Here is a 13559-nt window from a genome sequence, read left to right as displayed (position 1 = left end):
TGACCAAAATGGTCCAGACACGAAGAATTTTCAAGAGTTACAACATGATTTTGATATGAGGTCTTTCTTCAAATTCCTTAAATTTTTTTAAATTGAACAAGACTTTCCGAAAATGTTAATATCTGAAAATCAATTATTTTAGAATGAAGTTATAAACTAATAATCGACGCAATAACCATATTTCAAATTTCGGTTTTCAAAATAATTTAGATGTAAGTATAGTGTAACATTGTAATTAACAAATAATTTACAAATAAATTTCAATAATAAACAATTAATAAACTATTAATTTTAAATTTATTGATTTATTTCATGAACACATACATACATATATGAACAAATATTGAATACTCATATTAATATTAAATTATAAACAAAAAATTAAAGCTGATGTGAGCTCTAGCAATTATTATTTTATTTCCAATTAAATATCTTAACGAACCATTAAAGAATTCAAAATAATAAAAAATTATTATTTTAGAATTTGTGATCAAACATTATAAAAATAAAATTGCTGTTCAGCAGAAGCCCAATTTCCACAATATTTTAATGATATCAGTTTAAAACAAATAAAAAATATTAAAAAATTTATGAAATGATAAAAAATTATTTGTTTTTAATCTAAGTATATTAGAAAAACAAAAAAGAACATAAATTCGAATGCGAATAAAATTTTAGAAAAAAAAATTGGAACAGGAAAAATCAAAAAAAGAAAAATGAAAACGTTTTTATTTCTATTTTAGTTCCGGTGTGATTTAAATTCTAAAACTCTTTAGACTTAATACAAATATATTGTGCACACCATGCACAATGGTCGTATATACATGGAAAAATTGTATTTCCATCCTTTGTTACCATTGTTTTGGGAATAAAATGTATAATTAAATTTTATTTTTTAGGTTTTTTTTCTCTTATATAGAAAACTCTTGTTTAAAATTTAAAAAAAAATTAAAAAACACATATTTTGCCCTTAAATTGGTTAAAAAATCACTTAGAAAATTCAAGGAATGTGAGAATTTTTAAAATGTATGTAGTGTGATTGGTTTAATGATAAATATAAAATTGGACTTGTTAGTTACTCATGTTCTTTTTAGTAGTCTAGTATCTCTTCAACCCGACATATCTCTTTTAATCTTCAATTGTGGAGAAACGAAATTTGCCTTAAAAAGTATACAACACAATTAATTGATTGTTTTTGTGCAGATTGTAAACTTTGCATTTTTTATTTCGACTAGTTTTACTTCGAATTTCCTTACTATTACATGGAAATTAAATTTTATATTTTTCTTGTTACTGAACCTGAAATAAAAATTTTTTTGCACATAGCACAAAATTATTTCCCTTTTTCTTTTAAAATTTCCATTTAAGTAACTATTGAAATCATGGCTTTGAAATTTTCATCCTTTTTTCCCATTCTTCTTCTGTTTCTTTCTTATTTAGATAAAATTTGTTATTTCTGTTCGAATTCCGCGGAATATGTAATACATGCCAAATGTCAAAATGTACAAAAATCAAAATTTAATAATATTCTTTAGATCCTTAGAAATATTATTATAGAAAACCGTAATAGATGGTGGTATACAAAATGAATAAAGATTTTTATTCCAACACTTGATAAAGCAATAATAATAAATAGAGGTAAATGTCTATAGTATTATAGAAAAACTATGCAGAGAAAAATGTATTCTCTACTATAACAACAATTTTATTGGCAAAAAAATACAAAAACTGAAAAAAAGTAAAATTATAGTTGGCACAACAGTAAAACAACCTTGTTATCCACCACGTTTATCTTTTATAAGTATATTGCACTGGTATAAATGATTACATATTTGAAAATTACTATGAGCATTACAAACATGATTCTTCTTTTTATTCTTACCGAATTCTGTAGTTAAATTTTGTATGCTCTGTAAATTTATATAACAAAATTTGAGTTATAAAAAAGAGATATCTATATCAGAGTACAATGATTATTATGCATGTGAGTATGTATGAATATATATGTATAAATATATCTTGTACTAAATATTGAGAGTAATATTGAGGTCAAATTATTGTTCATAGAAATCTGTTGTAAATTATATAGAATGCCAATAAACTGTGAACATTATATAGTTTAACTTAATTTTAGATTGGATAAATATTTAAACAAGAAGACTATGTAGATATTAAAATGAAAATTATAGATATATTCGTATATATCTATATGTTATATAAATACTTATAAAATGAATAATAAATGCATTATGTGAAAGTTAAACAATTCTTCTTTTTGTGAATTTATTATGAAAATTATATACTTAATATTTTGGTTTCAGAAACTTAATTCATCTTATTTAGAAAATCAGGATGGTTTTTGAATAGACAATATGATCAGTTTTCCCTTTAAAAAATATTGAATGTATATTTATTCAATGAAGTAAGTGTTTTTTTTGCAAAATTTAAATTAACTATTAATCATTGAAAACTTAATAGAATTTAGTGAAATTTTAAGATAAGCACACGTATAAAAATAAAATCGAGAAATGCTTAATCACACAAATCTTCATCATTCATAGCGCATGTATCCGATAATCAAACCAGTGTAAAAGCAATACCAAATACTGCATTTTTCTAGATGCAGTTCAAGCAGTAGGATCTTGCTTTAATATTGTTTTTATAAATATAATTCGCGATAAACAATGTTTTAAGCTATATGCGAATCAACGGATTGATCCTCAAATTCAATTTGGTAAAATTTTTATCTTGTTGAAATGTAAGACCATTCATTATAATTTGCTAAAGTATAATGATCATAAAATTTTGAGATTAAAGACAGTTTGATAGTTCATTTGGTTTTTATCTCTTATCAACAAGCAGGAAACATCTTACTCATATACTAATAAAGTCATGGTAGAATAAAATAATAGATGTGTGTTTATAGATTATAGCCATAAATAATTTGAAAAGAATTGATTTTATCCTAGTCAGCTTATTATAGAATAACTGAAATGAATTGAACTAATTAAAATTTGAAAATTAATTTTATCGCGGAATTTTACACTTACATACATATTTAAAGTGTATTAAGGACATTTATGAATAGTATGCATTTTTAATTTTCAAATTTATAGAATAAAAATTTAAAAAAAAAGTTTAACAATTTTTTTTAATGATTTTTTTAACACCAGCCATCTACTTCCACTTTTAATATTGTGCACAAGCTATACAGATGCGATTATATGAAATGTACTTGAATTAAAATAAAATTCGTCAAGTTTTTTTTTTTTACAAAAAGTTACAAATTTCTACTCAAGAAATTTTATAAAATTAAGAGAAAAATGAAAAATTTTGAAGCTTTTTCCTTTTAATTTTAAATTTTGCATAACCTTCTATTTTATTATATACTATATACACAAAATATATATAAATCAACTCAGTATATATATAATATTATATAATTTTATGTACTTAACTTTTCAACTTTCCCATTTTCAACATATTCTTACCTAATTTTAATTTCTGTAATGTCCTTGTTCACGTTATACATAATAATGTGTATATAGGGTATGTATTTACTTTTATAGCGAAAAAAGGTAAAATAAATAAATATAATAAACAAATAATAATAATTAAAATGAAAAAAAAGGAAAATAATTTTTAATTACAATAAGAACAAAACAAAAAATAGACGTAGAAATTGTGTATGAAATATATAATTAATATAAGTATGTATATTTATAGAAATATATTGTGCTTTTTGAATTTTATTTATTTGGTATAATTTACCACAAACAAAATGTTGGTTTCATATTACAGTGACTGTGCTTTTACTAAATGCATTAAACATAATGCAAGGAACCTAACTGCAGCTCACTATTTTTAATTACCGAGTTGAGAGAAATATGATATCATACCATCATTTTTTAGCACTTTTCCAAAAAAATTTTGAAAAAAAGTGCTTATTAGTTTCACTCTGTCCGTCCGTCCATCCGTCCGTCCGTCCGTCTGTCCGTGTGTCTGTTTACGAAACTTCTACACCCTTGAAGATAGAAAGCTGAAATTTTGTGCGTACATAGATCTTTACTAGAAACTTATTTCCGTAGAACAAAATTTTTACCTATCTCCCCCCTTCTAGAAGTTATACTCCCCCAAAACCCTAAAAATGGCCTTTTTTTAACTATTTGTTGCAATGAAACCATAAGCATTTTTGAAATTTTACAAACGCATAAAGGCAGCGGCTTGCTTCCCCTAGCGCAATATACTATAGTTAAAATTTGTTATTGTATATTTAAGCTACACAATTCAACAACAATATTGGTGCATGCATAATTCTTATGCCGTGATATTGAGTCATATACATTTTTTACATGTATATGTACAAATGTAATAAAAACTGAATAAAAAAACTGTAAAATGTGAATTCACAGGAGGCGGTAAAATGTAAAAAGATTAATATTTTTTTTTTCTTTATAAAATTTTAAATTAACTTATACAAAAGGAAAAAAAGAAAAAAAAAATATAAAAGAATTTCTTTTTATCTTTTAAGATTTTATTGCATGACGACGACATCGACAACAACTACAGTGATGACTACATATAATGTTATTTATAAATACTTAAAGGATTTTAAATTTCGATTTATATTATAATTCATAGACTCCCCAATGTAGATTTCGTACATATTACATGCATTCATAACTTGTATATTTTCACATACCTTGGAACATAATTCATATGTCTATACATATCTTAGTCGATACATACGTAAATGAATGTAATCGTGTTAATGTATGTGCATGTAATGGGTGACTTTTGTTAAACTGGCTTGGTTTTCATATTTTTATTTTTAACACTTCACGAGTGATTCTTTAGGGATGGCAACACCAAGTATATACAATTTGGTGTGATTCGATTTCATTTCAAGGAGAATGATGGACCAACAATGCTTCCAAACTATAAATATTTAATTACAAACTAGATATCAATTTGTTTAGAAGTATATTCTCTCGGTTATATGAACTAATCGGTATCGATTACAACTTATGGAATTTAATATTGAGCATGTACTCGGTTATGCTCCGATGGGATAGTTAGAATTGCTAAAAATATATATTTAAAATATATTTCAAAATTGAATGCTAATGATTTGTTTTCTTTTACATTTTTCAACCAAACCCTTGAAATAGATATCACCCATTATATTGTATACATAGTAAATAATTAAAACTCTACTCATCATTATTATAAAATATTTTGCTGAGAACTATAATTTTTCTTATCTCATACATGTATGTGATATCCACATAAATAGTATGTACCCACATATTTTTCAAAACCACAATTCGTACTCATAAGCTCAATATAGACAAAATGTATAAATACGTATGATCCCCTATAGTTTACCTTAAAAAAAGTGCTTATTAGTTTCACTCTGTCCGTCCGTCCATCCGTCCGTCCGTCCGTCTGTCCGTGTGTCTGTTTACGAAACTTCTACACCCTTGAAGATAGAAAGCTGAAATTTTGTGCGTACATAGATCTTTACTAGAAACTTATTTCCGTAGAACAAAATTTTTACCTATCTCCCCCCTTCTAGAAGTTATACTCCCCCAAAACCCTAAAAATGGCCTTTTTTTAACTATTTGTTGCAATGAAACCATAAGCATTTTTGAAATTTTACAAACGCATAAAGGCAGCGGCTTGCTTCCCCTAGCGCAATATACTATAGTTAAACTTTAGAAAAACAATATGGCCGTTCAAATTTACCGTTATCTAAAGTCTTTTTTCCAAATTTTTGATGTCGTTTTTCTTCTAGACCCCAGCTTGTAGAAGCTTGAAATTTGACGAGCTTTTAGACATTAACAAATTGTTCATTTCGTTAGAAGAAAACTTTTTTCCATTTTCTAGAAGAAATATTATGATATTATGATTATTCTAGAAAAAATATTTCAATATTGTCACTTATACTTTTTGAAAAAAAAAACACGAGATTTTTCCTACTATAAATCAACATTATAAATAATGTTACTGTTATTATGACAGTCGCTCATTTTTTTCTCATCTGGTGAGTGAGATTCATAATCAATACCTTTCGAGTCAACATTTAGTTATATTTGAAATTGCGAGAACATTCATTTTAATTTATCAATAATAAATAAACTAAATTAAAATATAGCAATAGAATTTTAGAATTTATTTTTCTGTTTTCTATTTCTTTATTGAATTTCAATCATTTTTTCCGAATAAATTTCAATTATAATAATTTTTTTTGGAATTATTTTTCATTTTTAAATGTTTAATCACCACCAAGTTTTCTCTTAAAAAGTATTTTTGAATTTTTTCTAAGTAATTTTTCTCTGAAATTATTATTAATTTATTATTCAATTTATTTTAATGAATAATTATGAATAATAATAATTCAGTTCTCTGAGTTTTTGAAAATAAAGTACTAAAATAATTTAATATTCGAATCATTTCGTGTAAATTTTTAAAATTCTTGTTCGAACTTTTATTTGAGAAATTTTTAAATTAAAAAAGATCTATGAAAAGAACATTCTTGAAAGTTTGATAATAAAGTGTCTTCTTAAGAACCAAATTAAATTTTAGCGAAATTTTAATTATATATTTTTTTTTTTGCGAAATTTAAATTTTAATATTTTTGTTTAAAATTATTATAAAATTTTTGAATTGTCCTTGAATCTGCATATTTTATTTATGTGTGTACATAATTATTGTAATTATGATGTAAGTATATGTATATAGAATAATAATGTGCATATATATATATATGTACGTACATATATGTATTTTAATATTAAAAATCAATTGAAATTTTTAGTTTTAATAATAACGAAAATTTTCATACTCAAAATACAATTTAGGTGCAATTTAAAAACTCATTTTGTGTTTTGATATTAAAAAATGGATATAAACAAAATTAACATTTAAATTTACAGTTTTAGCTACTGTTATTATCAATATTTTATTTTATGTATACATATGCTTATTCATATGTGTGTGGTGTATGAGATGAAGAGATTTCATAAGACAATGTATTTGTTATTGTATATTTAAGCTACACAATTCAACAACAATATTGGTGCATGCATAATTCTTATGCCGTGATATTGAGTCATATACATTTTTTACATGTATATGTACAAATGTAATAAAAACTGAATAAAAAAACTGTAAAATGTGAATTCACAGGAGGCGGTAAAATGTAAAAAGATTAATATTTTTTTTTTCTTTATAAAATTTTAAATTAACTTATACAAAAGGAAAAAAAGAAAAAAAAAATATAAAAGAATTTCTTTTTATCTTTTAAGATTTTATTGCATGACGACGACATCGACAACAACTACAGTGATGACTACATATAATGTTATTTATAAATACTTAAAGGATTTTAAATTTCGATTTATATTATAATTCATAGACTCCCCAATGTAGATTTCGTACATATTACATGCATTCATAACTTGTATATTTTCACATACCTTGGAACATAATTCATATGTCTATACATATCTTAGTCGATACATACGTAAATGAATGTAATCGTGTTAATGTATGTGCATGTAATGGGTGACTTTTGTTAAACTGGCTTGGTTTTCATATTTTTATTTTTAACACTTCACGAGTGATTCTTTAGGGATGGCAACACCAAGTATATACAATTTGGTGTGATTCGATTTCATTTCAAGGAGAATGATGGACCAACAATGCTTCCAAACTATAAATATTTAATTACAAACTAGATATCAATTTGTTTAGAAGTATATTCTCTCGGTTATATGAACTAATCGGTATCGATTACAACTTATGGAATTTAATATTGAGCATGTACTCGGTTATGCTCCGATGGGATAGTTAGAATTGCTAAAAATATATATTTAAAATATATTTCAAAATTGAATGCTAATGATTTGTTTTCTTTTACATTTTTCAACCAAACCCTTGAAATAGATATCACCCATTATATTGTATACATAGTAAATAATTAAAACTCTACTCATCATTATTATAAAATATTTTGCTGAGAACTATAATTTTTCTTATCTCATACATGTATGTGATATCCACATAAATAGTATGTACCCACATATTTTTCAAAACCACAATTCGTACTCATAAGCTCAATATAGACAAAATGTATAAATACGTATGATCCCCTATAGTTTACCTTAATGCTTACCCGGTTTTTTATTTTATATAAATTTTGTTTCTGGTTTCTTTATTGTATTTTAGGTTAATTAATATTTCTACACTTTATACTTATGGTACCTTTCCTTATATATGTTTTCTGTCTTCCACCACTTAAATTCTACATACTGGTTTTATGCTTTATTTTATTTATTTTATTTTGTATGCTTATGTTGTATAAATTTCTATATTTATTTAAAGTCGCCGGAACATAATTTACATACATATATTACATTTAGTATTAAGTAAATGTTTAAATATATATACTTACTTTACATGATTATAATTTGGTGTACATGTTCGTATATATACTTGATATTTAATAATGGTATGCATAGGAACAGACAGGTGATCAAAAAAACGAGAAAGGAGAAATAAAGAAACCACACCACAAAAAGGATATTTATTTGAATAAATATAGTTAAAGTGTACATAAATAGTGTTGTTACTAAGTATCTGTGCATATTAAATGTGTATTTTAAAGTTGCGTATATTTATTGTGAAAATAAAATATCCTTTTTTCACTTTTTATACATTATCATTTCTGATAGTGAATGATGTCAAAGCGGAAGGAAAAGAAAAAGAAAACAAGGAGAAAAACAAACTAACAGTAAAAGGAAAAAATAAAATTAAATTTTTGATTAAAGTTATGAACATTTTATTAGAAAATATTTTTTGTATCACATGCGATTGCTATAAAACTGCACGTGTACGTATAGATATTTCCTTCTGTTTTCCTTTTGGTTGGCTAGCTATGTATATAAATATCTTTAAAAATGGTTTGTTATGTAATTTTATGTAAGTGTTATACATAATGATCATATTAAGTAAGAATTTTACATTTCTTGGGATTGCTAACTGTTTTGAAAGTATTTTTGCGCTTACTGTTTGATATGTCAAATATCAATAAGCGAATTTCGATCAAGAATATTATCGACGATATAATAAATGTGATTACGACGAAGATATAATTACAAAACGACGTTGTAAATTTATTAAAATTAATTGTCTATTAGTCTAAAATTGAATTATGTTAGAAGTGCAACCCAGATGCAATAAAAATTTCTTATTTTTGCATTGTAAACAAAATATTTTGCTTTATAAAGAAATGTTTTAAAGAATTAGGTCGAATTGCAAATTTTAACTTTTTCTTACAACAACCGAACTACGAAAATAATGTGTATTTAATTATTTGTGAAGTGTCGTCTTTGGAATGCGGTTTCACTTTTTTAACTGTAAAGATAATCGATATTGTGTTCGAAATTTTTTTTTCGAATTCGAAAGTTATTTTTCTTTTGTAATTTCAATTTTCGAAAACTTAAAAATCGCTGCTTTATTAAGAATTCCTCAATTTTAAATAAAAACAAAATTCATATTCGAAAAAATTTTTTCGATTTCGAAATTTTATTTTCTTACTACAAAAATTCGAAAAATATCAATAATCGAATTGTAAAAAAAAAAAGCTGCCATAATGAAACAAACACTGCTTTACTGAAAATTGCAATTGTATATTTATTTTCGGCACAAATTGGAAATTAATTTTTATATTTTTTATTCAAACTATCGATTTTTAAATCTACAAACATACATATATATTTGTATAGAATACATAGTTTGTACAATTTTTTTGAATTTTCCGAGTATGTTTAAAAAAATTATAACAAAACCACATTAAAAAAAATAAATAATTACAAGTTTTCTAATCAATAATTCATTTTAACATAAAATATCAGCTAAGCATATACACTTTAAGCTATATAAATAATTTAAAATTAACAATTTTATAATTATTTCACAAAAGATTTATAATTATAACCATTATATTTAATTTTAATTGAATTAAAATTAAATATAATAAACCATAAATCTAAAAATGATTTTAATTTAACATAGTTTGTTTATTTATTAACGTAGTTTAATTATGTATTAATGATTTTGCATAAATTAAAATAAATTTAATGAAATAATAATGATTTTTTTCTGTGCTTAAAATTCATATTTAAAAAAATAAATGCAACAAGTTAATTAATTTGATCTAAAAATGAAAATAATGTTGTGAATTGGATTCACTATTTAAGAGATAAGAACGTTGTGTATTCGTTGCATATTTATCAAAAATATTACCATATAAAAAAGCAAATTATACTTAATTATTGCATTTTTAAACTTGATTTATATGTAAATTAATTAAGAATTGAAAATTGAATTTAATTGGCAAATATATGCATTTAGAATTTTAAGAATATTTACATAATATGTACTTCTCTCTACTGAAATTTTATCAGATGAATAAATTTTGTTTTTAAAATGAATACTTTCAATTATAAATTTTATGCAAGTTAAATACAAATATTTTTAAGATAAATAACAAAATAAAATTTAAAATATTTTGTAAACAAAATAATATCTATGTAGAGTAAATTTAGAAATAATTTTTAATATTTGAAACAATTTTAAGCCTTAAAAAAGTACTGCATAATTAAACTTCTTATATTTTTTTATATAATATGTATCTATGTAATTATTTTCCTATTGTTCTTGAAATTTCTATTGAAATTTTAAATTATTAATTATATACAATTTCATGAAATACGAATTATATGAATTTACTCTTAATTTATTTTTACATTATCATTCAGAAGAGATTCAGGAAATTTTCAGGAAAGCATGAGATTATGAAGAATAAAAAAATAGAGTAAAATAATCATGACGGAAATCCTAATATACGTATGCACGTCCCCATATGGTGATGTACATAGGTGATGTACATATGTTCGTGTGTATGTATTACAGTTATTTAATACATTGAATGCTGTACATTTTTTTTCAAGTTAAAAACAGTGTTACAATACTACAAAATGAAAATTTTAAGAAATGTGATTAAGTGTTTTTTGTTATTTAAAACAAGATTTATGTTTCTTTTCCTGTTCATTATTCCGGTTAAGTAACGAAAAAATTATAATTTTTTTGGTTTAATTAATTTTATTTGAGGAACGGACACTTTTCTACTTAAAAAACTTTAATCTACTTTTATTCACCTTTACTAAATTCAACCTTCATTGTACTGTTATCGATTGTACTACTATACCACGTTCTCATAATTCCACGTTAAGAAATGTTCTGAATTTAGCACATTCTAGCATTCCAACTATTCCATATAATTAATAAGTAATTGAAATTGCGCATTAAATGTGAGTCTGATATCAAATAATCAAAAAGTTTTCCAATTCAAACTAAAGAGATCATCTCTATTTGAAAACACGTTGAGCAATAAACAAACAGAAAGGAACTTTATACTTATAACAGAATATTATTTCGTTATTCTGTTATACATATACATAAAATTACGTCGCGTATATCATTTTGCAACACTGTTTTTCAAGATTTCATATCGTAAATTGTACAGGAAAAAAAGCAACACTTAAAAATTTTTTGTACATTTTTTTTTTTTTCTAAATACAATTTACTTGAGTGTAAAAAAGTTGTAGAAGAGAGAATGAAAGCGATAGGTGATTTTGTCCTTATAATTGAAAAGACTTTTTCATATAAAACTCCTTTGAAATTTTTCATTATGTTTCTATACACTAACATCCTTTATTTGCATTGTGTAACATGCATATCTACTTACATTAAGTCACAAGTACTCATATGTATATCCATATAGTTTTCTTTAATTTCAAAAATTTTTAAAAATTAATAATAGCAAATGGAATTAAACTACATTTACTTATGCTATGAAAATATTTCATAAATTAAATTTGAATTTTAAATATTTTTCAAAATGGGCAAATAATTTTAAATATTGTGACCTTTAACATTCAGCAAATACTCTTATTTATTATAGAAACTTTTATAAAATAATATTTATTGTAAAAATGTTCCCATAATTTAAAAAAAAATATGTACACAATTAATAAAATGCTTTATGAAGAAAAAAACTCATACAATTTGAGCGATGAGTAAGGAATGAAAATGCATTAGGAGAATGAAATTTCTTCGTTCCTAAATGCTTTCTCTCTGTTTTATGTCTGCCAAGTAGTAGATATGAAATGTCAAAAAAAAAACAAGAAAAAAATAAAAAGATTAAAAGGTCCACTTTTTCGTTTTTGTAAACGTTTTTTGGAATTTTTCAATATTCATTTCTGTTTTTATTTTATATGATAAAATTTAAAACTCATATGAGTAAAAAATATGACATAAGATTCTTTTTTTTCTCATAATTTGTGTGATGGCTTTGAATTATTATTATTATTTAAAAAAAGAGTAAGTATATAATTTTTTAAGGATGTGAGAAATAACCACACACATTCACAAGCATATACAAAATATACTAAACATGTATTATTAAAATGAAAAATGTAATTTTTCTGTTATGAAGCGTAAAAATTTTACGACCCTGCTCAAAACATTTTACTTTAATGTTTTAATATTGTTAATTGATTTTAATTAACTAAATATCATTAAAAAATAAAAAAAAAGAAGATGGTAAAATTTTATTTATGAAGGACGTGAAATTAAATTTTAATAAATGTTTTATTTAATTTTTGTTTCTTAGTTCTGTTAAAATTAAATTATATTTTAAAATATTTTTAAGAGTATTGATTTTTTTTGGAGTTAATCAAATTTTCACTTTAAATTCAATTTATTTACAAAGAAAGGGAATACTTTTGTTAAAGTGAAATTTTTTTTGGTTAAGTAATACGAAAATTTATATTTGAAGTTTTTTCAATATGACAGACACTTAAATTGAAGTTGTAAATGATTTAAATAAAATTTCTTTGTCAATGTAGTCCAAGTAGTAATTTAAATGAAATTATCCTTATAAAATAGAAAATAAAAATGTAAATATACTGGATTTCTAATAAAATTTTCTAAAAATTTTACTCAATTTTTTTGTTGCCTTATTTACGGTGTTTCTTATACTTTCTTTAAAGGAAATATGTTCACTTTTCAGCTAAAGCTACTAATTCTTTGAATTTCTCATACTTACAAGTATGTACAAGTATGAGGACTTATTTTTAACTTTATGTCGATGTTAAGAGTACTATATAATGTAAATGTTAACGAATATATTTGGTATATATTCTCACATTATAAAGGTACTGATAAAATTAGAGATTTTTTGGAAAAGAGAACTTGTCTGGTTGTAAGATCATATGAACTATTTCTATGATAGGTATAATTAAATATTTTCAGTAAATTTTTAGGCAAATAGTTGAAAAGATTTCATTAAAAATAACGTTTCATGTACACAATATATATATATATATAAACGTATTACTAGTTTTCAGATTTATTTCTAATAAATTATGCTTTTTCTACGAAATTTCTGTCTTTGTATGTAATTTTTCTTTAAACTTTAAATTCATATT

This window comes from Condylostylus longicornis, unplaced genomic scaffold, assembly GCF_029603195.1.
Source record: "Condylostylus longicornis isolate FDR11 unplaced genomic scaffold, ASM2960319v2 ptg000081l, whole genome shotgun sequence".
Taxonomy (NCBI): Eukaryota; Metazoa; Arthropoda; class Insecta; order Diptera; family Dolichopodidae; genus Condylostylus; species Condylostylus longicornis.
Note: the sequence above shows the minus strand (reverse complement) of the source record.